At 42.6% G+C, this 24,207-nt stretch overlaps 1 protein-coding gene across 1 annotated transcript in view; it reads right to left on the bottom strand.

Moving 5' to 3' along the window:
* NEBL (nebulette) overlaps nt 1-24,207 on the bottom strand; it is a 354,941-nt gene that overhangs the window by 310,087 nt on the left and 20,647 nt on the right. The gene's annotated exons all lie outside the window — the stretch shown is intronic.

Genomic DNA, 24,207 nt, shown 5'->3' with positions numbered 1-24,207 from the left:
ACAGCATGGCAACTACAGTTAACAAGACCATAGTGTGTATCTGAAACTGGCTAACAGAGGAAATCTTAAAAGTTCTCGTCACAAGAAAAACAACATGTAACTATATGTGGTGACAGATGTTAACTAAACTTAGTGTGGTGATCATTTCACAATATATACAGATATCATCATGTTGTACACTGAAATAATACAAGGTTACAGGTCAATTACACCTCAATTAAAAAAAAAAAAAGCTGCTGCTCCAAGTCCCACTTGATCCCCATCTTTAATGAACAGCATGAGAGAAGGATGTGCTGGGATTAGAGCTGACGGTGGGCTGGGAGCCCAACATCAGATGAGCCCCGTGCATGTTAACCAGAAACAACTAGGTTTCTGAAACAAGACCACATGTATCCTCCACAGTTAGGTCTCAGTGGGCTGTAGTTGGCTCATTATGAGGCATTCTCCCTGTCAAAATAAATAGGCAGAAGTAACAAAACCAAAGAATCCAAAGAAAAAAAATCCAACCCAGAGAAAAGCACAGCACAGCACAAAACTAATAAAGGCAGTGAGGAGAGGGTCAACATTGCAAAATGTTGTTTTGTTTCGTAATACACTTGGAACCTCTGGAGTGTTTGACACGTCATGACATGGAACACTGACCTTGAGGCTGAAACCAGCATCATCGTTTTTTCCTCCCCACTGAACTAGTCATTTCTTCCCACTGCTAAGTTGGGGGGAGGGAGTAAGGAGAAGAAAAAGAGAAGAGAAGGAAGCTCATTTGGCAAGAAGCTGGACTCCGATTTCCCTTGGTTCTCATTCCCCAAATGGAGTTGGTAAAATTTCCTACTATTGTGCTTTTTCAATGGTCAATAGTGACTTTGTTTCCAGCTCTTTCCAGAAAAGCAGATATTGCTATCTTTTTTTATTTATTTTTTTACTATGTATATACATTTATATATTGAGATAAAATTCTAATGCCATAAAAGTCACCTTTTTAGAGTGCACATTCCAGTGGTTTTTAGTATACTCTCAAAAAGTCACCTGTATATAATTCTAGAACATTTTCATCACCCCAAAAAGAAACCCTATACCCATTAGCAGTCACTTCCCATTCTCCCCTTTTCCCAAGAGCCTATATAGCAAGTACTAATCTGGCTCTATGGATTTGCCTGACCTGGACATTTCATATAAATGGAATCATATAATATATATGGCCTTTGGTGTCTGGTTTCTTTCATTTAGCATAATATTTTCAAGGCTCATCATGTGACATCATGTATCAGTACTTCATTCCTTTTTAGGGCTGAATAGTGTTCCATTGTATATATTCACAGTATTTTGTTTATTCATTCATCATTTAATTCCACTTTCTGATGAAATTACCTTTTTTTCCCACTTTGGGCTATTATGAATATTGCTGCTATGAACATTCATGTAGAAGTTTTGTGTGAATATAAGTTTTAGATACTCTTGGGTCTACCATGAGGAGGAGACTGTTGGATCATATAGTGACTCTATGTTTAACTTTCTAAGGAACTGCCAGACTGTTGTCCAAAGCAGTCGTGCTGTTTTGATATTCTCACTAGTAATCCAGCAGAAATCTAATATCTTAATATCTTCATCAATACTTGCTACTGTCCATTTTTTGATTATGTATATCCCAGTGGGTATGAATCTCACTGGTTTTGATGTGCATTTCCATAAAAACTAAGCCTTTTTTCTTATGCTTATTGGCCACTTGTATATCTTCTTTGGAGAAATGTCTATTTAAATCTTTTGCCCAATTTTAACTGAGTTATTTGTCTTCTATGTATTGATTTGTAACAGTATTCAATATATTCTGGATACAAATCCTTTATCAGATATATAATTTGCAAATACTTTCTCACATTTCATGAGCTGTCATTACATTTTCTTGAGAATGTCCTTTGAAGCACAAGAGCTTTTAAATTCTGATGGAGTCCAATTTATTTTGTTGTTGCTGCTTACGCTTCTGGCATCTTACATAAAGCTCCTGCCTAATCCACGGTCACAAAGATTTATGCCTGTTTTCCCCTAAGAGTTATCTAACTTCAACGCATACATTTAAGTTTTGAGTTAATATTTTTAAGTGATTTGAGGAAGGAGTCCTACTTCATTCTTTTGCCAGCTTTCTTTTTGGGACATTTTCAGTCTGTTTGTAAGGCTGCAGCCCTCACGTCATTTCTCAGTACAAGTCACCGCTTCAAGGTACAAGAAGCAGTACTGTTTTTAACAAAATGAAATGAACGGGGAGGCCGTACACAGGGCGATGGTGAAGAGCACAAGCTCCAAAACCAGACTCGATCTCAATTTGACTACTTACACGCTGTGTAACTGACTTGCTGTTCTCTTCCCTGTACTCAGAACCTCTCCATCTTAAAATGAGGAGAGTAAAAATAGAGCATTTTCAGAGAGGTATAAAGATTATGTGAGTTAATACAGGCAAATCACTCAGAACAGTGCACAGCCCACTGTGAGCATCAAATTCATGTTGGCTTGTTAGCTACTGTTATCAATAATGATTCAATTATATCAATCCCAGGGCTACAGCTTCCAAAGAAATACAGGTCTCAAGATAACAGCAGAGGAGAGGCTGGAGGGGTGATGTGGCTTCCATGACAACACCTCTGATTCTCCGAGGTGGTAGCCTTCCATCTCAAACCCCCACGGGACCCCCTGATGTTGACCATTTTCTTCTTTTTTTTTTTTTTTTTAATGGCTGTACCCATGACATATGGAAGTTCCTGGGCCAAGAACTGAATCCAAGCCACAGCTGCAACTCACGCTGGATTCTTTAACCCACCGCACCAGGCCAGGGATGGAACTCCGGCCTCCTCCATGACCTAAGCCACTGCAGTCAGATTCTCAACCCACTGTGCCACAGCGGGAGGTCCGACCATACACGTTACCCTGTGTACACGTCACTCTCTGTTTGGGTTTCCACAGACTTGCGAGTTTACCAAACGTGTGCCAAATCTTTACATGCCACACACCAAAAAAATTATGCTTGAATTTACTGGAGTCATACTCTACTCTTTTAGATTCAAAGCCACTTTATAAGGGCAAAGCATTCTTTCTCTATAGCCTTTTGTTTCCAGGTCATTTTAGCAACAGTGCTAGAAATACCTGGTCATGCTAGAGTCAGAGGACAGGATTCACCCCCTTTGACTCAATGTTTTTCAGGAATATCCTACATGATTCATAAATTTTAGAGGACACCGTTCAACCCATGTAAACCCACATCAAAAACAACTATAAGTCTCTCTTCCAAGGGCTAACTTTTTCACGTCAATCTTGAATTATCCAGGTTTGGACAAGCTGCCATTCAAAGGTGGTTTCCCATCCATTAAAAAGCTTCTGGAACATTTTCCTTCCTACTCTCACAACTATCCCATCAATTAGTGCATGTTTGCAACTGCAAATTACTTTTAATGTTAACAAATGCAAAATATAATTAGCTGGGGAGTTCCCGTCATGGCTCAGTGGTTAATGAACCAGACTAGCATCCATGAGGACTCGGGTTTGATCCCTGACCTGGCTCAGAGGGTTAAGGATCCAGCGTTGCCATGAGCTGTGGTATAGGTCACAGATGTAGCTCGGATCTGGCATTGCTGTGACTGTGGCACAGGCCGGTGGCTACAGCTCCGATTGGACCCCTAGCCTGGGAACCTCCATATGCTGCGGGTGTGGCCTCAAAAGCCTATATATATATACATTATATATATAATACTTATATTTTTAGGTGGGAAACCTTCTGGGATCAGCTTATGTCCTGAGTGATTACCGAGTTCTGAAACTGTTGTAACAAATACCAGGACCTGTTCATCCAGGAGAACGTTGTTCCCTTTTCACCTGGGAGATGTGCTACTCTGATTCTATAACACTGCTTTGGCTTAAAACAGAATTCTTCTCAAGAATCCCTTTCAGGAGCTCCTGTTGTGGCTCAGCAGTAAAGAACCCGACTAGTATCCATGAGGATGCAGGTTTGATCCCTGGCCTCGCTCAGTGGGTTAAGAATCTGGCGTTGCCGTGAGCTGTGGTGTAGGTCGCAGACATGGCTCAGATCTGGCCTTCCTTTGGCTGTGGTGTAGGCTGGCAGCTGTAGCTCCGATTAGACCCCTAGCCTGGGAACCTCCATGTGCCGCAGGTGTGGCTCTAAAAGGATAAAAGACAAAAAAAAATTAAAAATAAAATAAAAACCCCAAAACAGCTTTCCTCAGCTTGCTCATTTGCCCAGTCCACCCTCAACTGAGGACAACACTTGTCCAGGTTCCAGGATGCTCGGACACCTCCTCCCTGGGCACCGCTAATGTCATCTCAGTTCAAACAGAGCTATCTCCAGATCCTGTTTCATCCTGGAGCCCAAGCTGAGAACAAAGCAGCCTGCATTCCACCCACAGGACATTCCTCACTCAAGAAAACACATTTCTCTCTTCCAAACCGAATTCAGGAAGAATATAGCAGGGTCCCTCTAAGCTAAGAGGAGAGGAAATCCGCTGGATGAGGTGAGGTCACAGGGCCTCTGCCACTAAATCCCTTTCTCTGGTCTTCCCCGCCCCCTCCCCAGCCTCTCTTGGGGCGGTTTTAAGATCTAATTTCTCCAGTCTCAGGAAACCCACATCTTAGGTACAGCCCCAGTGGAGAATTAAAAAAAAAATTTTTTTTTTAAGCTGGCGATGATTCTTGGTATAATAGCATTTAACAAAAACAAGGCGTCGAGAAGTTACCTCTCAAGCCAGGTGAGGCTACCTGCATTCAGCCTGCTGTAGCTGCAGGAAATGAGCCTCAAGAGCCAAAAAAACCTAAACCACAATGGGCACCTCCACTGAAGAAAAGGAAGAGATCCAACTGACACACGGAGCGTGCCTGCTGCGCTGCTCATCTGGCCACGATGCCATGCACAGCCCCTCTGCATGCTGCACAGAGGGACGGGGGACACACGATGAGGGCTTCTGTACAAGCAGGGTGGCCAACCATCCCAGATGCCTGTGCCTGTCCCAGTTTCAACACTGAAACATCTGTGTCCTCAGTGCCTACCCCACCACCATCCACTCTCTGCAGTTGGCTATTCTAACTACAAACCGGGCCAGGACAAGAGAGGAGGCCAAAAACTAGCTAAGAGGTGAGGAAGAGTAGGGCACCCTGTCCCTGAGGGAACTTTCCGGATCTTAAAGAGTTTTGCCTGGTTAGAGTTAGTGCAGTTCTCAAAGAGAGGAAGCGCCTTCTATTCAAGCACCTTCATCAGTCCAGCAAGGGTGTCTACACCCCCACAGAGGCCACCAGGTCAAAATCTGAGTTGGGCTGCAGACTTTCTATTAGCTCAATGGAGGAAACTCCAACCCACAGTTTCCAAAAGGTGGGTCTTCAGATCACCTGCATTAGAATCATCCAGTGAGACTGATAAAAATCTAGGTCCCTGGGTCCATCCCACGGCTGCTGGATCAGATTCTCTAGCAGCAGAGCTCAGAAATCTCCATTTCTTAAGAAAGCCCAGATGCCTGGTAAATACAGAAGTCCGAGAACCACTCTCCTGACTGCTGCTTCTTTCACACTGTCTCCTCACCCTCACCCTCGGTTATGCTCCAGGGCTCAACCAGGACTCCAGCATCAGCCATTCTCATGTTATCAGCAAAAGCAGGAGAGAAGTGAACTTGATTTGGGGCCTCCCCACTTCTCTGTGTTCCCTGTCCTTTTCGAGCTTCTCAATCCCCCCTCTCTTTCCTCCGCAATCCATCGCCTTCGGCTGCCCTCTGGCTAGACAAAGCTCACAAAGGCCTGCTCTACTCTGAGCAGTCAGTCTCTGTGTTCCCAAATTACTTCCAGTCTCTCCTCCCTCAACCATCTAATAATCTTTTATTCAATAGTGCACTGCAGTTGGTTGTTGGAAGAACAATCTGGATAAATTAATTCATAGTTACAGCAAAATGACTGACACCACATCTCACTCTCCTTGGAGAGGAGCAATTGCTTGTTGCCCCATGAGCCACTGATTGGTGGCATTAATGGACATCTAGAGAAAGCATTTCAGGGGTTACAGGACTCTTTCTTAAATCAGTGCTTTCTGCTGACTTCCCTGCCTGGCACAAAAGCTTCATGTGGCAAGGAAAAATCCTACTAAGACAGCCATTGCTTAATTCCTTATAACAGATGCCTAGGGAAGAGATTAAAGTGGGGTCTTTGGTCCCAGGAAGATAGAGGTCTCAGTCCTGACTCCACCAGTTATTGGTCATGTCTGAGCAACATATTTAACCTCTTACTTGTAAAACTGGAGATTATTACAACACTTAACTCAGAAGGTGGTTAAATTCCACAAAAATGGGAGTTCAAGCCATTGCCCAGAGGGTTAAGAATCCGACTACAGCAGCTCAGGTTGCTGCAGGGGCCAGGCCCGGCACAGTGGGTTAAAGGATCCAGCATTGCCACAGCTGGACCTTGGATTCAATCCCTAGCCCAGGACTTCCACATGCCACAGGTGCAGCCATAAAAAAATAAAAATAAAAAACTCAACAAAAATGTTTTCAAAGCATCTGGCACCTGGTACTTAACATATTATTAGCAGCATTATAAGACTATGTGTATCATGAGAATTCATCCCAACAACTTTGCTGTATTCAACTACACAAAACAACTCTTACGTGCTTAGCCTTAATGGTTTGTTGTTCACATAGCCTTGGTGTTCGTTTACACCTCGAAAAAGCTGGGGAAACACTGGTCATCATCACCCTGGTTTTGCCTTGGACAAGCAGAGATTTGTAGAATTAGTCCAGTTCACCAAATGACCCCGCTCAGTGTCTAAGGCTGCCATGGCTACTGCTGCCAATTTCCTCCTGGACTTTTATCCTTCAAAATCCATCCAAGGTCAAGGTCACTGAAGCTACTGCCTCAGCCACTTCCTATTAGTAGCACCATGTAAGCAAAAGCCAAACAGGGCATGAAGAGAGGAGCTGAGCATAGCGGGACAATGGGCATGGGGATTTCTGATGGTCGGTAGTCAGCTTCTCTTTGCCAGGCCCTTCTTCTACAGGTAATGATGACCATAACCATGAAGGACAAGGTAGGAAGGAGCATAAGACTGGCTTCTTCCAACAAGAGAAACCAAGACAGTCTTGCATTACTGGTACAACTGAGAGCACCGTCCCAACTCACACTAAATACCTAGAAACTGTGTTCATTTTCTGCTAGGTTCCCAAGACCAGGAAGAAATGGACACGTGCAAGAAACATCCCTCTGAGGTAGAAAGAGGTAATGGTATATACACAATGGAATACTACTCAGCCATAAAAAAGGATGACATAATGCCATTTGCAGCAACATGGATGGAACTAGAGAATCTCATCCTGAGTGAAATAAGCCAGAAAGACAAAGACAAATACCATATGATATCACTTATAACTGGAATCTAATATCCAGCACAAATGAACATCTCCTCAGAAAAGAAAATCATGGACTTGGAGAAGAGACTTGTGGTTGCCTGATGGGAGGGGGAGGGAGTGGGAGGGATCGGGAGCTTGGGCTTATCAGACACAACCTAGAATAGATTTACAAGGAGATCCTGCTGAATAGCATTGAGAACTATGTCTAGATACTCATGTTGCAACAGAAGAAAGGGTGGGGGAAAAATGTAATTGCAATGTATACATGTAAGGATAACCTGACCCCCTTGCTGTACAGTGGGAAAACAAAAAAAAAAAAAGAAAGAGGTAATGGCCTTGAGCTGCTACAAGCTCAACATGCAGTGACCCAGAAGGTCAGGTAGAGAAGAAATCTTTCAAATAAATGGGACTTCAACAGTGCCTCTACCATGATTATAAGGTAAAAAATACATAGCAAACACACACAATGCTTGGCTTACAGAAAACCAAAAGAGGGATCAGGGTTCAACAAAATATGACGTCAGAAGAAGAAATGAAGCAGACCAGCGTTAATGGAGGATGACAAAAACCCAAGGAGGGCAACTTAGAGAATCAGAAAAGAGGATAATGGGACAGGATACCTGCCAAGAAAACAGACAGTGACCACTCTTATCCCAGACACTGTAAGTAAGCAAAATGAAATTAAATTTTAAAAAAGAAAGAGCACATCATAATCAACAGCAGCCACTACTATAACTTCAACATTCTTATACGGTGTCTGTTCCTACTCGATCCTATCTGTCCAACTGTGATTAAGCTTTCAAATCTGCTCAAAAGCAATTCAATAGCAAAATTCAAAGACAACATACTTTGTCATCTCTAGTTACAATATATACACAGGGCTCTCAGATGTTAAGAGCAGTGTCTGGACTAGGAATTTTCATAATCAATTTACATAGCACTAGTAGAACACTTACTGGGAATCTAAACCAATCTCTAAAGGCTATAATTCAAAGGAACATGGAAAAATTAGAGAAAGACATTTTCATTAGCATGACGCTTTACCCTTGTGGCCAAAATTTTGAAAGGAAATGCAAAATCCAATCAGATAGAATAAAATAACTCTACAATGCTGCCAAGACCTAAGGAAATGTAGAATGTAATCAAGGAATAGAGGAAATTCGTTGCAACCTGGATAAGAATGCAGACGTCTATCTACCCAAATCAGATGAAAGAAGGACATAAGGCTGTCGACCCAGGGAACCAAAACTGCAAATCCACCATACCTGAAGGGTGTGGACTGCCATCTGTCGTCATAGCAACCATATAGGGTTTAGCCCCCTGTTGTCATGGTGATTATAAAATGGATTTATTGGGAGTTCTCATCGTGGCGCAGTGGAAACTGAATCCAACTAGGAAACATGAGGCTGTGGGTTTGATCCCTGGCCTCACTCAGTGGGTTAAGGATCTGGCATTTCCATGAGCTATGGTGTAGGTTGAAGATGTGGCTCAGATCCTACGTTGATGTGGCTGTGGTGTAGGCCAGCAGCTGTATCTCCAATTCAACCCCTAGCCTGGGAACCTCCAGGGGTACAGCCCTAAAAAGAAAAAAAAAAAAAAAAAAAAAAAAAAAAAAAAAAAAAAAAAGGACTTATTGGCAATTCTAAAAGAGCCCAGACATGTGCTTCCTCAACCCCAGCTCTGCTAGATAAACAAACACAAGTGGCCCAGTCACCCCAGCTACTAGCATGACTTCAGCCAACCTCACATATCTTCTTCCCTTAATGAGCACATCTTGATAACCCTGAGAAGATCTGTAATTAGATATAGAGATATTGAAATAGATAAAAACAACAGCATTAATAATCTGTATTAAGCTCAGCATAATCTTTGTACATCAGGTATTACATCATATGGAATCTTGAGAACCTGCCATCTTTGGAAACATGCCAGATTGTAACAGACTTGTGATTGAGTAAAGGGTGAAAATAGAGTATTTTCAAACAGTATTAGAATGTTTGGAAGAATGTGAAGGTCTTTCAGCATGCTTTAGGAGGCATTTAAAACCATTAAAAAGAGGACTGGATATATCTGTTTACAAGTGAAACTTTATTTTTTTTTTTTTGTCTTTTGTCTTTTTGTTTTTGTTGTTGTTGCTATTTCTTGGGCCGCTCCCGCGGCATATGGAGGTTCCCAGGCTAGGGGTTGAATCGGAGCTGTAGCCACCGGCCTACACCAGAGCCACAGCAACACGGGATCCGAGCCGCGTCTGCAACCTACACCACAGCTCACGGCAACGCCGGATCGTTAACCCACTGAGCAAGGGCAGGGACCGAACCCGCAACCTCATGGTTCCTAGTCGGATTCGTTAACCACTGCGCCACGACGGGAACTCCACAAGTGAAACTTTAAATGACTAAGAAAATGTGATTAACTTTTAAACTAAATGGACTAATGGGAATTTAGTCTGTCCAATTTGAACTTACTGGCCATTATTTAAAGCAAACACCCAAAAACTGTTCTTATTTTATACATTGTTTACTAGATTTATATAAAAAATAACAAGTATTTTAGGTAAAATAAAGGCATAAAACTAATATAAACCTAGTTTTCAACTTTAATAAGTCAATATTAATTAAAAGTTAATGCTGGAGTTCCCATCGTGGTGCAGCAGAAACGAATCCCACTAGGAACCATGAGGTTGAGAGTTCGATCCCTACCCTCACTCAGTGGGTTAAGGATCCGGCGTTGCTGTGAGCTCCAGTGTAGGTCGCAGACGCAGCTCGGATCCTGCGTAGCTGTGGCTATGGTATAGGCCGGCAGATATAGCTCCAACTGGACCCCTGGCCTGGGAACCTCCTTATGCCGTGGGTGCAGCCCTAAAAAACATAATAGTAATAATAATAAATAAATAGATAAATAAAAGTTAATGTTAATTTTAAAAGAATAAGGGGCATTCTATGGAAGAAAGAAAGAATGAACAAACTGATATGTACTGCTCAAAAATGTCAGTTATAAAAAAAAAGGAGTGTTCCAAATTAAAGAAGGCAATTAATGACAATTACGACAATTCAATAAAACACATGGTCTGGGATTTTCCTTTGCTAAGAATGACTGTATTGTTTCAATTAGTAAAATCTCAATGAGGTCTGTAGGTTAGGTAGTCCTACGGCATCAACGCTAATCTCCCAATTTTGAAAGTCATGTAGTATTTAAGTAGGAGAATTCAATTGTTTTAGGAACTACACAGTGAAGTATTTAGAAACAGAGACACATGTCTTTACTTATCCCAATGGTTCAGGGAAAAAAAGAAAAGAGAGAGCAAAGGATAAAACACCATCATTTGGAAAATCTGGGTGAAAGGTTTACAGGAATTCTTTGTAATACTCTTGCAACTTCTTTGTTTGTCTACTATTATATTTTTTAAAAGTTCAAAGAAAGAAACAATAATATTAAAGTAACAGTTTGTTTTTTGTTTGTTTTTTTTTAAAGCCACCCTTGGACATCAAAAATCACCCACTGATAGAGAAGCACAAAAGGATGATTAAAGTTTGGGAAAGTAAATCTGAGAGTGTAGAATTGGATTGAACAAAATGGACAAAAGGGAAATTAGAGAAAGGATTATTTAAAGTATGTTAAGCTTTCCTCTTCTTTGAACCAAAAGTCAATTATGTCCCCTGAGATGAGGGCTCTAATACCAAGAACACGGGATGCCCACGGCAAATGCCTGGCCCAGAGGTTCACTCAGAGTCTAACCTCAGGGTAGCTGAGGTTCAGGGTTATTCCCCCACCCCACCACCTTCAGCAGAACTCTTCTTCTGGAAAATCTCCTGCTTGACCCAACACCAAATGCTTCCAGGTAGAAGGCAGGTCCCATGCCTGGTATCCACATAGCAACCCCAGCCAGGCCAGGACTAAAGGGTTGTGAATCACTCTTTGTAAAAGGACAAAAGACCTTATTCAGTAGAGAAACTTGCAGGAACAGTAATTCCCGCGCATTCTCCTTGGTAATATAACCCACCATTTCTAAACACTCCTTATTGGTGGGGTTCCCAGAAAGCAGATATCCGACTTCAAATGTGCCTGGCCCTTCTCTCAGTCCATGACCAGACAGACAAACTAAACACAGCTTTACCCTGGGTTGTACTGGCCCCATCTATTAGCATGACCTGAGCCCCCCTGTGACCTGCAACCATGCAGACTCCAGCCTGCTTTACCCCGAGGGTGCTCTGCATGATGACACTCGGGAGGCAACAGCAGCCTGGGAAACAGACGCGAAAGCAGACATTTCCCAACAGGATCAATGATTAAAAATCAAAATGAACATCAAAGGGATTCTTTAAAGTCATGGAGAATTTCATTTACTCTATTTCAAATGTTCAAATGTCTGAAACCAGGAGTAAAACTATATAACCTTGAACTGGTTAAACAGTGGTGAATTTGAAATGACGTGTGTGAGGGGGTGGGGAGAGAGAGACTGAAGCACCGAAATACATAACTACCTAAACCTTTCACTAATTCAACAAGTGTGGACGAAGCTCATGTTACATGCATAATAAAAGCTGGGAAAAGGAGCTTTCAAAACTATGCAGAAATGGGGTTAAAACTCAAATGTGAAAAGTGAGTGTTAAATAATTACTTAGCACAACAGCTCAATGAAATAAGTACCACCAGCCTCACTTTCGAGGGAAGAAATCTGGAAGAAAAAGGAGGAAAAATAGACAAATGTCAGAAAAATGTCACACGGCACAACCAGAAGTCCTAACAGAGTTGAAGAGTACCCAACCCTAGGCTTTGATTTGGAATAACTGGGTAATCTCAGCAAGCCACCCTGCTTCGCAAGATCTTAGATTCAGTAAGTCAATTCAATCAGAGGCCCCCTAAGGTTGCTTCTAGCCTTTAAAAAAAAAAAAAAATTCTAGAATCTGAACCCTAGGATGTGCCCCACGGAACATATATCACAAGCCAGATCAGGATGAGAAGAGAAAAAGTCTAAAATAAAGCCGTTTTAGAAAAACTTAAAATCTAGTTTACACAGGAAAAGAAATGGTAATGATTCAATCAGAAAAAACTTCTGATTCTTTAAAAGAGGTGCTGCAGAAAACTCAAATAAGGAGAGGACCTTTGTTCGGTTTCCCCGTGATTATCAAGAATCGTATGTATCCTTCCAGTGTCTGCAATGCAGAGGCAGGTCCTCTGCCCTTGGAAGGAGGCCTGGGGGCACCCCCCAGGAGCTGTCCCCCTTGCTCTCCTTTGCCTTTGTATCTGCCTTCTAAGGAACAAAGGCAGTGTCATCAGCCCCCAACCCCAGTTACCTTTTCTCCCAGGATTAGGTAACTCGTGAAGGGCTGCTGGCACTTGGAGAGGTCGTGTTCAGCCCTGGTCCCCCCTGTGACCCAAAGGCTTCCCTCATGCTGCCTCCAGCCATCCACCACGGAGATAACCCACGGTTCCTGGCCTGCCGAGCCTCCCAGTAACACTCTGCTCAAACCAAGTCCCATCATTAACTGGCTGTGTGACCTGTGACTAGCTATTTAATTGCATGTGCCTCTTACCTTCCCTGTAAAATAGCTATTAACATTGGACCTATCATCTCAAAGGTATTACAAACATGGTTTAAATATATAAAAGTCCCTTCAAATTAATAAGAAAAATATACATCTCCCAGTAGATACAGAGGTAGCTTAAAAGGATAATCACAGAAGAAGTAAAAAGGGCCAATAAAGAGTAAAAGATGCTCATCAATAAAGCAAAGAATTGAAAATAACACAACCATTAGATACCACTTTTCACCCAACAGATCAGTAAAATTTTAAAGATCACATTAGCAAGGGTATGGGAAGATGAGTATTCTCATATGCGCTGGGTGGAAAGATGGTTTGTTGTTAGCTTTGGGGGGCAATTTGGTAGGAACCAATAAAATGTTAAATATGCACACCTTTTGATCTTTCGCAACACTCTCCTAGAGAAATGTTCTCCCCATGCTGAAAATATATATATAAAGATGTTCGACATAGCACTGTTTACTTAAATGTCTACTAATTGGGGGATGCTTAAATAAATTATGGAACACTTATACCATGGAATATTAAACTGCCATGTAAAAGAATTAAGTAGATCTATTTATTTGGGCTAAAACAGAATATAGTATGAAACTAGAACAATGCCTGGTACATAGGAGCCACTCCGTAAGTATTTGTTGAATAAAGGAGTACATATATACCTTTTCACAGCACTTTTTCGTATTCCATCTCATCTAATTCTATGGCAACCCAACTGCATGAGCCAAGCAGGTCTGTCTTCGGTGGAAGGACAAGGAAACTGAAGTTCAAGGTGATTACGACTTGCCCAAGATGATAAACCTAAGGTATTGGTCAGCACTCCTTGGTGGCTGACACCCCCTCTGCCTGCAGTAAGGGCAACCTGGAAGGAACTCTGAGGGGAAATGCCAAGTTTAGAGGCAGCAGGAGGGTCACTCAGTAATTGCTCGCTGCCTGGGACAGATTGATTCCTTTTATCAGCTAATCCTTCTATGAGGTGAGACTTGACTCTCTGGACTTCTACTCCAGCCCTTTGGGCATCTAACAAGAGATCTGAAAGGAGGTCATTCAACACCAAGTCGTTATGGAAACCCTGCCCCACCCCCAGCCCCTAGCTCCTAGAACAGAATGGAGTGGGAAGCAAAAGAGGAGCCTCTGTAAAGCCCCTGCTATGAGCCAGGCACGATGAACAGGAAAAATTTCATCTGAGCCTTCCTTTACAAATCTCCAAAGAATACGACACTGGGTGTTGTTAAGCAAAGTCTGTAATATGCCTCCATTGCAACTTAATCTAGGTCAGTCATGGCTGCAAAGGAAGCTGAGTTCATGGGAAGCTCGCTCCAGTCGCCACACTGACCAGTGCTCACGTCAGACAGCACAGATCTGGGTACCACGTGGCCAGTTGCGCAACAGCTATACAGAGAACCTGCCTCCAACAGGTGATCACCGGCTCATGTCAGGAATGTATACGTCAGACACAAAAGAAAAAGGCACCGGCTGATTTGTAAAACACACTCTGTCTCAGATGATCTAGAGGACAGCCAACATCTTCAGAAATGTCAGACGCTGGGCTCTCACTGAAATAGTCTTCTTTCACTTTTATTCACCCTACTCACGTGATCAGAAAATGGTGAAAATGGTACTATGTTTGGGCATTGTTACCTTGCAAGTTTCATCTTAATTACAGAGGCTCTTGGTAACCGTTGCTTAGTAACAAACACATTTGAAATAGATTTGCTGACTTATTATGAGATACTCTGAAAAGACCTTAGCCCGAAATTCACTGATGGAAAAACGGCAACGGCCTGGTAAAGGAAAAGAAATTGTTTAATGAAAAAGTACTTGTAAACTTAAGATTTTACCAGATTCCAAAGACATTACTGAATGTCTACAGTAGTTTCATAATGTTCCGTGATACTTTAGTGCTGATCTATTATTTTCCAAAACACGTCAGATGCAGTTATCTGATTCAAAGGCTAACTGAGGCTCTGTGAGACAGGCATGAGAGCTAGACTTGTGTCAAAGCAGGAATCTTCGCAGAAGAGCAATGGCTTCTGCGTTGCCAGAGGTCTGAGACATCCTCCACGGCATAGTTTTGAACACCACTTCTTTCAAGATTGAAGGCTTTCTAGTGAGTTCTCAAGTCAGAAGGAAAAAGCAAAAGAAGCTTTCGCTCAGTCTTTCCAAGACTATTTCTTTAGCACCTGCTAATAAAATCTGTGATCAAAGTAGAAATGGAAATGCATTTTAGGACTCGGGCTCGCACAAGCAAACCTTCCCCAAAGCAAAAGGCCCAGCTCTACGTACTCTCCTGCCAGAGTGCAGGGCCCTCCCCCGCCTTCTGACAAGAAGGGCTCACAGTCCGTCCACCACTGACACCACTGACACCTCGTGAGTTGGGTGTCAACACCCTTGCTGCTCTGCTCTTATTCTCTCAGAAAAACGGATCCTCATTGGTGCCGTAAATTCTTCCTATCCTATCCTTTATATCTTTCTGGTGTTTTCCACTGCCCCTGCTTCTACTCCAGTCCCTCTTCCTTCTTTTTTGAAAGACTTCTTGAAAGAACAGTCTCCATTCACTGGCTTCCCTTTCTCACAACCCACTCAATCCTCCACCCACAGGGATCTGCCTTTACCTCACGATTTTCTCTTCCAGTCACCATTTCTGTTGATTATAGAAAGACTTTGATTAAGAGTGGTGTACTTTTTAAGAAACACACAGACTTGGGGAAGAAACTGGTGGTTGCCAGGGGGGAGGAGGAGGGAGTGGGATGGACTGGGAGTGCAGGGTTAATAGATGCAACTGTTGCATTTGGAGTGGATAAGCAATGAGATCCTGCTGGAGAGCACTGGGAACTATAATCACTTGTGATGGAACATGAGGGAGGATAATGTGAGAAAAGAATGTATATATATGTGTGTGTGTGTGTGTATGTGTGACTGGGTCACTTTGTTGTACAGCAGAAAACTGACAGGATACTGTAAATCAACTATAATGGGAAAAATAAAAATCATTAAAAAATAAAAATAAAAGAAAGCTACAGAAATTCAGTGTAGTTTCCACACAAGAATAGACAAATTGACCAATGATACAAGATAGCCACAAAATGGACATATATATATATATATAATTATATATACATAACATATTGCATAATTTTTGCTTCTATAAGACATATATAACATATAACATAATAAATGTATACATGACATGCTAAGACTCTATTTTTTTACATTGGTGAATTCATTTATTCTTGTGTATATATATATATATTACATAAATATATTAAATAAATATAAATATAATACAGAAATAAAATTATATATAATTGTGAGGTTAAAAAAAAGAGTAGAGTACTTTTCAAAAACCTGTGTTTCTGACATGTCTATCTTTGCAAAAAAAAATAGTGCTACATATTAAACTATTGCTTCTGTACCACACTTCTCCCAGCCCTGCCTCCTTAGGCGCTGGTGTGGACTATTATTTTAGCCTTACAACCTACTAGTCCCCCTTCTACTTGAAGACATCCCAGGGGGCCAAAATTTTCTTCCTACACATTCCCTCATCTAATGACTTCTTGTTTTTATAGCATTTTTTATTCCTCAATCACATTTATAGTTGTACAACGATCATCACAACCAAATTTTATAGCATTTCCATCCCAAACCCTCAGTGCATCCCCCCCATCCAACCTGTCTCATTTGGAAACCATAAGTTTTTCAAAGTCTGTGAGTCAGTATCTGATCTGCAAAGTTCAATGTGTCCTTTTTAAAATTCTACATGTAAGTGATAGCATTTGATGTCGGTGTCTCACTGTCTGACTGACTTGACTTAGCATGACTAATTTCTAGGTCCATCCATGTTGCTGCAAATGCTGTTATTTCTTCCCTTTTAATGGCTGAGTGATATTCCATTGTGTATATATACCACATCTTCTTTATCCACTCCTCTGTCGATGGACATTTAGGTTGTCACCATGTCTTGGCTATTGTATATCGTGCTGCAATGAACATTGGAGTACATGTGTCTTTGCGAGTCGTGGTTTTCTCTGGATAGATGTCCAGGAGTGGGACTGCTGGATCAAATGGTAATTCTATGTTTAGTTTTCTGAGGAATCTCCATACTGTTTTCCACAGTAGTTGCACCAACTTACATTCCTACCAACAGCGTAACAGAGGTTCCCTTTTCTCCACACCCTCTCCAGCACGTCTTGTTTGTAGACTTTTTGATGATGGCCATTCTGGCTGGTGTAAAGTGGTACCTCACAGTGGTTCTGATTTGCATTTCTCTAATAATGAGGGATGTTGAACATCTCTTCATGTGCTTTTTGGCCATCTATATTCTTCTTTGGAGAATTGTCTGTTTAGATCTTCTGCCCATTTTTTGGTGGGGTTGTTTGCTTTTTTGGAATTGAGCTGCAGAAGGGGTTTATAAATTTTGGAGATTAATCTTTTGTCTAATGACTTCTTGCCTCCGCCCAAAAAACATCTTGGCACTCCAGGTCCTCCAACAGACTTCCTTCCAGTTTTCTCTACTACTTAAGCCCACCCCACCCTAATCCATCCACCTGGGGAAGTCCTTCAAATTTACCAGAGTCCAAGGATACACCCCTAGGATGAGAAGAGTTAGCCTCCTATGAAGGAGGGAAGAGGACAGCCGCTAAGTGGGCACCTGTCCAGGACATTCCACCTGGTTGTCCAGCACATCACAAGTCACTTCACCAGCCTACTTCACTCATTTTCTTGGGCTGCCTGGCCCCACAGGCGTTTGAATCTGAGAGCAGAGGTCTAAATCTTTCTGTTGGCCTTCCTGTGGTCACCCAAACTCAGTCATGCATTTCTTCATTGAACAAATACCTATCAAGTGCCAAAATTTATCAATGTGCCAGGCACTCTTTGTAGGCAGTGACGACACAATAAAAAATGAATTAAATTCTCCCTAGTCTCAGGGACTTCTTAGAATAAAGCACTATTCAAATAAGCATAAAACAGGTGCTATGAAGAACAACGTAAGGGTACAAAAGTGTAGAGGAGAGACAGACTAGGCAAATCGGAGAGGACACTGCTGTTCAGAGTTGAGAGCTAAAGGAGAAAAACGCACCATCTAAGCACGGTTACATGTTACGTGCTGGGGGTAGGGGTGAGCAAGGTGCAACTCCAGGAAAAAGAACAACGTGTGGTGAAGGTCCTGATCCGTCGCAAAATTTTTACCCTCTTTACAGCCATCCCACGGTATCCAAGGAGGCCTGGTTCCAGGACCCGCGGTGAATACCCAAATCCACAGGTGCTCAAGTCTCACAGCCACAGGTTCCTACAAGTGGGCTCCGCTTCCTCGGGATTCAACTACACTGAACCATGGTTGGTTGAATCCACTGAGGCACAAGCTGCAGATAGGGAGGCTGACTGTGTTCACCATGAGGGAGCCTCCCTACTAAGTTTCGTTTCTTTTTCAGCAGGTCCCGTTGACTTCTAAACAAGGACTCTCCACTGCAAAATCAGAGCAGTTGTTGTTTTTGAAAGACTCGGGCTGAAACAACAGAGCCTAGGTTTTAAAACACATATTTAGAAAAATATTTTTCTGCATTTCAGTACCCTGGAGTATTCCCAGTGTGCATCCTTCTTAAACTAAGGATTTCTGTCAGAGCATTGGAAGCATTCCCTTCCCTGCAACTTCCTGACATACTCCGCTCAGTACAGCTGTGGCCATAAAATTTAATTTGCCACTTTCCAAAAAAGTCACTTTGATGTAAAATCACTTCACCTCCTGCTAATATTTTATAAGGAATTAAAACGGAAATGACGGACTAAGAGTTCCCCCCAGGTTGGCTCCATCCACAGACCTGCACGACTACAGTACGTGAGGAAAAAGTCAGTCCTGACGCCTAGAGAATATATAACGTGTCTCCAAACATTTGCACTGCCAAGAAACCAAACTGGTGGGGATGTGTTTGGCAAGTGTAAAAATGAGATGTGAAAACTTCACAACAATTATCTGTGTAAACCCATTTCTGTGTTTCAAAGTTTCAAAAGACAGCCATGATGTTCTCCTGTTGAACCTCTGTCGTAACCACCAGTTGTACACCTTGTACAAAAGTCGCCAGCCAAGCCAACGGGCTGGCAAAACACTTTGTGGCATTGTGAGCCCATGAAATGAGAATGTTCTACTAATGTTTTCCTAGGTGCCTTAATTGCACAAGAAAATGAAAAGGAGGTAGAACTGTGCCAACCTCACTACAGAACAAGGTTCTGTTGTCAAAACACGTGCAAGCCAAGGTGGTGTCCTACGTTCAAGAGAGGTGACGGGACTGTTGCTTCAGCCAAGCCAAGGGAAATCAATGACTGTCATTTGGAAATAGATGGTCTGTTAGGGCGAGCCCCTCAGCCCTGATCCTCATGGAAGGACAGCAAAGGGGAGGACGGAACGTGCGAGGGAGGGCGAGGCAAGCAATGAGGTCCTCTAGCGGGCGGCCACCGAGACGCCATCGTGCCACAGGATTTTTCCAAGCTCCCTGTAAACGCATCTAGGTCTAAAGTATATTCAGGAAATAAAACATCTGTTCTTGCACCTAAAACAATGCACACAGCATATTCGCCCTGCTTAAGGCCAGAGTTGTACTTCGCCACCGATGAGGGTGGAAACCTCTGCACTGCCCCCTTTCTCGGACCCCCACGTCCTGCCACCTTCTAAGGATAAAACTCCCTTAAGGACTGAGACCTCAGAGGAGGTCTGGGTTCATGTGTGTGACAGAGTACGCCCTTGTGTACACTAACGGTGATGTCAATATACGGCTCGTGTGACTATCCCTTTGGCATATACACACCAAAAAGAGCCTTTTGAGTGGAAGCCTATCAGTACATTATTTTCCCAACAGCCAGAATGATCCTGTTAAAACCTCCATCACATATCACGTTCCTCTTCTGCTCACTCCCTGGCCGCCCCCCAAGTTTTGCTCAAATATAAGAACTAGATTGCTTTCACCAACTGATTCTAAATTGTAAGCCACCCTCCAACCACTGTCAACAAACATCTAACATTAATCCAGAGCGGAAAACCCCAAAAAGAAAAAGAAAAGCACCTCATGCCATCCAAACATTGAACTGGCCTAGCCAAGTGTAGATCAGGTAACATACTTGGTTCCAGACACCAACCCTACTCAGAACAGTAATTTAACTTCCTATTTAAAATAAGGAAAGAAATGCATCAAGTTGTAGTCCAGAAAGCCAACGGCTACAAAACTTTTTCTATTTATCCTGCCAAAATGAAAAGAGACCTCAAAAACAAAACAGAGTCTTACCCATTTCCTTGTTTGTAACGATATGAATAACAGAATAATTCAACAGAAAAGCGACACGGCCTTTTGTACTTAGAACCAAAGTCACAGTCTCCTTCGGCTCCACCTCCCTTGTCATCCTTTACGGCTTTTCTCTGGCCTTGAATCCCACATCTCCAATCTGCTAGTCCCAAACTGTCCCCACACCACGTGCCTCCTGTCTCATCAACGTGTACGGTTGATGGCACGAGCTAGTCTGTGTGTGAGTCAGGCCCTTCGCAGGCATTCTCCTGGAACATCTCGGAACAGCTCCAGGTGGCGGGTGCCATCATGTTCCTCATTTTAGAGATAAGGACACTGAGGCTGAAGAGATGAACCGACTTTCCAGTTGAATCTAGAGTTCAAACTGAAATGTCCTACTTCAAAGCTTGGGCTCTTAATGAGGACACCACATGGCAAGGTTAAAAAGGCTCACGTATTACAAATGAACTTCTCAAGACAAAAGTACCTGGGTCCCCCCTTTATCCATGGTTTCATTTTCCACAGTTTCAGTTACCCACGGTCAACCATGGTCCAAAAATATTGAGTGGTGGAGTTCTCATTGTGGTGCAGTGGTTAACGAATCCGACTAAGAACCATGAGGTTGTGGGTTCGATCCCTGGCTTTACTCAGTGGGTTAAGGATCTGATGTTGCCATGAGCTGTGGTATAGGTTGCAGACGCAGCTTGGATCCTGTGTTGCTGTGGCTCTGGCGTAGGCCGGCAGCTCCAGCTCCAATTAGATCCCTAGCCTGGGAACCTCCATATGCCACAGGAGCGGCCCTAGAAAAAGCAAAAAGAAAAAAAAAAAATACATATATATATATATATATATAGAGAGAGAGAGAGAGTGGAAACTTCCCGAAGTAAACAATTCATAAGGTTTCACTTTGGGGCCATTCTGAATATCCTGATGAAATCGTGAGCCACCTGGTCTCAGTCGCCCTGAATGTGAATCACCCTCTTGTCCAGCACATCCCACGTTGGTCACTTAGCAGCCATCTGGGTTATCAGACCGACGGTCGTGGTGTCACAGTGCTTGTGTGTTCAAGTGACCCTTATTTCACTTAAAGATGGTCCTGAAGTGCGAGAGGAGTAATGCTGGTGATGGGAACATGCCAAAGAGACGCCGTCAAGGGCTTTCTTTAAGTGAGAAGGTCAAAGTCCTCGAACTAATGAGAAGAGCAGAAGAAAATGCAGGCTGAGGTTGCCATGACCTATGGTAAGAACAAATCATCTATCCACAAAATCATGAAGAAGGGAAAAGACATCTGTGCTGGTTTTGCTGTTGCACCTCAAACCGCAAAGCTTACAACCACGGTGCAGTTTAAGCGCTCGGTGAAGACGGGAAAGGCATTAAACCTGTAGAATAAGATATTCTGAGAGAGGCTATATTCACATACTTTTATTACAATGTATGGTTATAATTATTCTATTTTATCATTGGTTATCCTTGTTTATCTTTTACTGGGCTGAATTTATAAGTTAAACTTTATCATAGACATGTACACATAGAAAAAATAGTACTTATAGGATTCAGTATTCTCCTCAGTTTCAGGCACCCACTGGGGTCTGGAACAGATCCCCCAAGAGGTGGGCAGACTACTGTACGTACAGAAATAAAATGCCAGTCTTTTTTTTTTTTTTTTTTTTTGTCTTTTTAAGGCCACACCGTCGGCATATGGAGGTTCCCAGGCTAGGGGTCCAACGGGAGCTAGAGCTGCTGGTCTACACCACAGCCACAGCAATTCGGGATCCCAACCGAGTCTTCAACTACACCATAGCTCACGGCGATGCCAGATCCTTAACCCATTGAGTGAGGCCAGGGATCAAACCTGCGTCCTAATGGATGCCAGTCAGATTCGTTTCTGCTGAGCCACCTTGGGAACTCCAAAATGCCAGTCTCTACAGCATAAAAGTAAGATGCAGGACTGCATTTCTATTTGTTAAATGGCTTATAGTAATGTAAACCCACACAGAACAGAAGAAGCAAACTAAGACAGTTTATAATGAACAATATATGACATGTTTTTCTGAAACGTTTCACCTTCCTCAATGTTACTTAAGAAATATTTGCTAAAAACTGACTTAATGAAGAGAACGGTTCCCCCAGTTCAGAAGAGAAATGACTTATATTATTAACACCATGCAGAAAACAAATACTCCTTAAAGCAAACCCTGCAGTCCAACTCAGAAAGGGAGGCACAAGGTAAGTGAGCTGGACTGCTAGGCTTTCCTCTCTGTCCACTGCACTTCTGGGCCTACACAGCACCTTGAGCTTTAGAAATTCACAACACAAAACAGATGAGGAAAAACACCACAATTCTCAACAACATTCAGAATGTTAAAGAGACGCGGGGGGGGTTTCCTCAACGATGTCATGAAATAAATCTTTAATGTCTTCACCAGGAGGACTTTTTTTAATTGTTGAATTGAAGCTTAAAGCTAAGAGACAGGGGAAAAAAGAAATTTCCTTCTCAAACTCTCACTCAACATCTCTCTTACAGAAAATCTGAAATAATCTGAAACGGCATTCCAATTTGAAAAAGAGTGCTTTTGAAATCATGAGTACCGTGTCCACAAAAATTTAACACTTCAGCTTTAAAATTCACACTCAACACCCAGGTGATCGCTGCACTGCTAAGGCTCAAACAATTGCTGCACTTGAAGACTTGAGTAGCAGAATGGATAAAGCCTTGCCCAGCTCTGGGAAAAAAAAAAAAAAAAAAAAAAAGATTGGGCAAGAGAGACTTGGAGTCAGGTGGCCATCGCGCTCATGCTGATAGAGGGCTGTGCCTGATCTTTATAAACCCTTGTTTTCTCTTCCTCTCACCAGCAGACCCTCTGCAGAGACTAATCTGGGGCCATGAGGACAGCAGTGGACGGGCGCTGGGTCACCTGCCTCTGCTGATGCTCAAAAGCCAGATGGGTCCCTGCACCACATTCTCAGGCCGGGCCCAGAAATTCTCTGGTCAAAGGTTTTTAGAAAAATTGAAAAGGTCCATCATACCTCAAGGCTGAATTTCTGGCCACTCAAGTGGTTTAAAAAAAAAAAGAGAGAGAGAGAGAGAAGAAAAAGGAGAAAGGACAGACCAGCAGAAACTATAAGGAAAAAAAATCTAGACACATTCCTTTCTTGGGGGGGTGGGAACTGGAGAAAGGCAGACCAGACTGCCCCCCCCCACTTTTTCTTTCTTTTTTGAAGGCCCTGAGAGTCTGCCGTGCGGCATCCTGTGGACGGGGTTGTAAGCCCAGTCCAAAAAGCCGCCTGGATAAATGAACAAAGGTCACCAAAAAATGATTTCAAGCAAAACATCAGCAGGACTTGGGAGGCCCTGAAAGTTAAGCTCTGATTATGAGGAGGAAAAAGGAGGGGTGTGTTTGGGATTTGTTTCCAAAGGCAGGGGGCGAGGGTGGAGGAGCAGTGCTGTTTTTCAAAACAGACATGAACTCATGGGTGGATAAGATTTCTATCTGGTAATAAAGTTCACCTGGGAGAATAGGTTAACCGGGGAACGTGGATACTGAAAACAAAGCAGGACCCACACAAGCCTTATCACAGGATCCACCTGCCCTGCACGCCCGGACGTGTTCTCCTTAGGAGACCAACACTTACACAGAAATGCCAACGTGACAAAAGTCATTTTACTCCACCGCCTCTTGAAACACAGATAAAATTCATCATGACTTCATAAAATAAAAGAAGGCTTTTTCAGAAAGAGAAGCCCTTGGCGGAAGTTTTACGATCAAATGAATAATTAAATTCTGAAATGGAAATATAAATTCTAAACCGTAGGAACATTACGAAGATAAATCTCCACCCCGCAATCTTTCACGTGAACTAAAATCATGAGAACGAAGTCACAGTCAGGGGATTTCTTTTCTCCTCTTCAAAATAAAATGATGAGAACGGTGTCATTTTCTATGAAACTTTAAACCGTGTTGCTTCTGGCCTCTTCACTGGAAACCGAAGTTCATTTCTCTCTAACTATTTGACTGCCAT

The sequence above is a fragment of the Sus scrofa genome, chromosome 10 (genome assembly GCF_000003025.6).
Source record: "Sus scrofa isolate TJ Tabasco breed Duroc chromosome 10, Sscrofa11.1, whole genome shotgun sequence".
Taxonomy (NCBI): Eukaryota; Metazoa; Chordata; class Mammalia; order Artiodactyla; family Suidae; genus Sus; species Sus scrofa.
The sequence above is the reverse complement of the archived record's forward strand: the minus strand, read 5'-3'. Positions and strand labels throughout refer to the sequence as shown.